The 4,626-nt window shown below is 38.8% G+C and overlaps 1 pseudogene; it reads left to right on the top strand.

The window, feature by feature from the left end:
• LOC100962538 overlaps positions 1 to 1,321 on the top strand; it is a 6,621-nt pseudogene extending 5,300 nt beyond the window's left edge.
• The last annotated feature ends 3,305 nt before the right edge of the window (positions 1,322 to 4,626 follow it).

Genomic DNA, 4,626 nt, shown 5'->3' with positions numbered 1-4,626 from the left:
CATTTTTTTTTTTTTTTTAGAGACAGAGTCTCACTTTGTTGCTCTCAGTAGAGTGCTGTAGAGTCACTGCTCACAGCAACTTCTGGCTCTTGGGCTTAGGTGATTCTCTTGCCTCAACCTTTTTAGTAGCTGGGACTATAGGCACCCATCACAATGCCCGGCTATTTTTTTGTTGCTGTTTGGCCCAGGCTGAGTTTGAACCTGCCACCCTTGGTAATGGGGCCGGAGCCCTACTCATGGGGCCACAGGTGCCACAGCATTCGTGATCAACTTAATCTTTAACCCTTCTCCACTCCTGGGAGGTTGTGGGGAAGAGGCCCAACAGTCCCAACCCTCTAATAATGCCTTGATTTTTCTGGTGACCTGAAACATCTTGAAACTACCTAGGGGTCCAGCCACCAGTCATTTTATTAGTATACAAAGGATGCTGTTAACACCCTGGAGGTCGCAAGGGTTTAAGGACCTACATGTCAGGAAATGGGTGAAAATCAAATGTTTATTTCACAATGTCATAGTGGGTCTGCTTCTGGACTCTTTTTTCTGTTTTATCCACTGACTGATCTATTTTTATGCCAATACAATGCTGTCTTAATTGTTATGACTTTAAAATAATCTCCCACTTGCTCTTCTTTTTCAAGGTTATCTTGGCTATTGTTGACCCTTTACTATAAAATGTTCATTTTAGGCCTCTTTGTGCCTTAGCCACCACCTGTACACTGTGCAGGCCTCCAGCACCATAAAGATCTGGACTTTGGAGCATGTCTTTGAGCAGCCATGGGAAACTGCTACAACAGCGGCGATACAGAAATATCCAAACTCTATGAGGAACTCAAGTGTAGTTGGAGGTGATGTGTTGGGTAGACACATAGATCACTCCAGAAAGCTGCATAGCCATAGACTTCTCAGCACAGAGTGGGGACTGCCTTCCATGGTGAAGTCTCTTATTGGTTCAGCAAGAACTAAAACATACATGCAAGAACATTCTATAGTTGATCCTGGAGAGAAGACAATAGAGCTTAAATGTACTAATATTTCATTTATAAATATTGTTTCACTAGATGAGAGACATATATAAACTATGTCCTCAGGACCCAGAAGTGGCTTCTTTTGACTCAAGAAGCCTTAATCCCTATGAAAGGAGTCAGCCTTAGAAGTTTCTTGAAGGGCTGATGGTAAGTACTGTATCTTCAAATACTAGGAAAGGCTGAGAAACAACGGAGTGGGTGGTACATAGATTAGATGCTGAGACGAAGAACTGACAGCTCTGGCAAGAGGAAGCATGAAGACTGTGATGGAAGCAGTAGCATTTGTAGAAAGATGATAATAAAAGTTGGTAGACAATGTTGGGTCCCCCAGATCTCAACAAGTTGGTAATATACTTATTTGTTATTTAAAAAATACAGCTATATTTTATGTGTAATTTTTTTACTGAGCTGATGTAAGGGCTATATGACTTGATCAAAACAGAGAGACTCAAGTCTTCTGAATAAAAGGATCACCTGAATTTAGTGCTGTTTGAAATGAATGTCTAATTTTTTCTTTTTTTGAGACAGAGTTTTACTTTGTCACCCTCGGTAGAGTGCTGTGGCATCACAGCTCACAGCAACTTCAAATTCTTGGGCTGAAGCAATTCTCTTGCTTCAGCCTCCCAAGTAGCTGGGACTACAGGTGCCCACTATAACGCCTGGCTATTTTGTTGTTGTTGTAGTTGTTATTGTTGTTTGGCAGGCCCAGGCTGGTTCAAACCCCTTAGCCCCAGTGTATGTGCCTGGGGCCCTAGGTGCTGAGCTATAGGTGCCAAGCCAAAAGGTATTAATTTATATAAAATAAATTGCTCTGCTATAAACGACCATTAAAAACACAGTGTTGGCTCGGTGCCCATAGCTCAGTGGTTAGGGTGCCAGCCACATACACCAATGCTGGTGGGTTCAAACCCTCCCAGACCTGCTAAAAATGACAATGACAACTACAACAAAAAAATAGCTGGGCATTGTGGTCCATAGTCCCAGCTACTTGTGAGGCTGAAGCAAGAGAATTGCTTAAGCCCAAGACTTTGAGGCTGTGAGTTGTGACTTCATGGCACTCTACTGAGGGTAACATAGTGAGATTCTGTTTCAAAAAACCCCCCCAAAACAAAAAAGAAACCCCACAGTGTTTTAGTTTCATACTTAAATATTTTTGGCATAAGCATTACCTCTAAAGTAACATATGGCTCCAACAAAAGTATGCTTTTACTGTATTAAGGGCACTGTGCTGGTTTCCCAAAGCTCTGACTTAAAGAAGGCACTGTATTACCCTCCTTGGATTTGTGTTTTGTGGCTTAATGTGCTATGCCAGGGGCTGGTTATGTTAGCTGAAAACAATAAAGTCATTACCTGAGTTTTGCAGCACTCTAAACTTAAACAGAATAGCTGTTCACATCTTTTAGCAATTCACATTTGCCTAACCCATAAATTGCCATGTGTCAAAATCATTATTTTGTAATTGCTGAGGCATGATATGTCAGGTTATTTGAGTGTAGTTACTTTTTGAAATAATTATGACCACAAAACATCTTTTTTACATGAAGATCTGTATATCATTTGGTTTTGATCTGCAGCATAAACCCCAGGTACTTAATGTTTTTAATAATATGGTGTCACTGTGAGTGGTGGGGGCGTGAGGAGAGGATTGGCCGAAACGAATCACTAAGTGAATTGCATTAAGGCTTTTATTTATGGGAAATTCTTATTTTGCGTGGGAGAGGGCAGCTGCAATCTGAAAAACAATCCAGTAAATGTACTTTGCTTAAGATTTTGTAGCAGGCAAAATAATATAATAAAATAATAATATTTAAATAATCTAAATAATCTAAATAATATTTTGATGTGTGCATTTCTAGCATACAGAGTATTTTGTTAAAAGGTGATTGATTATCTCTTGCCTTTATTTTACAGATTTTCTATGAAAGAGACCACTTAATGTATTTATATGTATATCACAGAAACCCCATAACCAACTATTTTATTCTTATTTTTTATTAAATGATAGCTGTGTACACTAATGCAATCATGGGGTACAGTGTGGTGTTTTCATATACAATTTGAAATATTTTCATCAAACTGGTTAACATACCCTTCATGTCATTTTCTTAGTTATTAAGACATTTCATACTCTGCTTTTAGAAAGATTCAGTTGTACTCTTGTAAGATAAACCATAGAAGTGACCCCAACAATCACCCTCCCTCCACCCATCCACCCACCTCCTCTCTTCTCTCCTCCCTCCTCCGCATATTCTAAGGCAATAATTAGGTTATATCTTTCCAATGAAAACTATGAATTAGTTTCAAAATAGGGCTGTGTACGTTGGATACTTTTTCTTCCATTCTTGAGATACTTTACTAAGAAGAACGTTTTCTAGCTCCATCCATGTAAACATGAAGGAGGTAAAGTGTCCATCTTTCTTTAGGGCTGCATAATATTCCATGGTGTACATATACCACAGTTTATCGATCCATTTGTGGATCAATGGGCACTTGGGCTTCTTCCATGACCTAGTAATTATGAATTTGGCTGCAATAAACATTCTGATACAAATATCTTTGTTGTAATGTGATTTTTGGTCTTCTGGATATATACCTAATAAAGGAATTGTAGGATCAAATGGCAGGTCTATTTTTAGATCTCTAAATGTTCTCCAGATGTCTTTCCAAAAGGAATGAATTAGTCTGCATTCTCACCAGCAGTGAAGAAGTGTTCCCTTTTCTTCACATCCATGCCAACATCTCTGGTTTTGGGATTTTGTGATATGGGCTAATCTTACTGGAGTTAGGTGAGATCTCAAAATAGTTTTGATTTGCATTTCTCTGATGATTAAGGATGGTGAGCATTTTTTCATATATCTGTAGGCCATGTGCCTATCTTCTTTAGAGAAGTTTCTTTTCAAGTCCCTTGCCCACCCTGAGATGGGATCACTTTTTTTTTTTCTTGCTAGTATGTTTGAGTTCTCTATGGATTCTGGTTATTAAACCTTTGTTGGAGACATAACCTGCAAATATCTTTTTCCATTCTGAGGGCTACTTGCTTTACTTACTGTGTTCTTGGCTGTGCAGAAGCTTTTTAGCTTGATCATGTCCCCGTAGTGTATTTTTGATGTTGCTTCAATTGCCCAAGGGATCCTCCTCATAAAATTTTCGCCCAGGCCAATTTCTTCAAGTGTTTTCCCTTCACTTTCTTCTAGTATTTTTATGGTTTCATGTCTTAAGTTTAAATCTTTAATCCAGGGAGAATCTAACTTAGTTAATGGTGAAAGGTGTGGGTCCAGTTTCAGTCTTCTACAGGTTGCCAGCCAGTTCACCCAGCACCATTTGTAAAAGAGGGAATCTTTCCCCCACTCAATGTTTTTAATTGGCTTGTCAAAGATCAAGTAATGGTAGGTAGCTGGATTCATATCTTGGTTCTCTATTCTGTTCCATACATCTACCTCTCTGTTTTTGTGCCAGTACCATGCTGTTTTGATAAATATGGATTTATAGTATAGTCTGAGGTCTGGTAATGTGATTCCTCCTGCTTTATTTTTATTTCTGAGTAATGTCTTGGCTATTCGAGGTTTTTCTGATTCCATATAAAGTAAAGTATTATTTTTTC

The sequence above is a fragment of the Otolemur garnettii genome, unplaced genomic scaffold, assembly GCF_000181295.1.
Source record: "Otolemur garnettii isolate 467f Iridium unplaced genomic scaffold, OtoGar3 scaffold00244, whole genome shotgun sequence".
In the NCBI taxonomy this organism is placed as follows: Eukaryota; Metazoa; Chordata; class Mammalia; order Primates; family Galagidae; genus Otolemur; species Otolemur garnettii.
The sequence above is the reverse complement of the archived record's forward strand: the minus strand, read 5'-3'. Positions and strand labels throughout refer to the sequence as shown.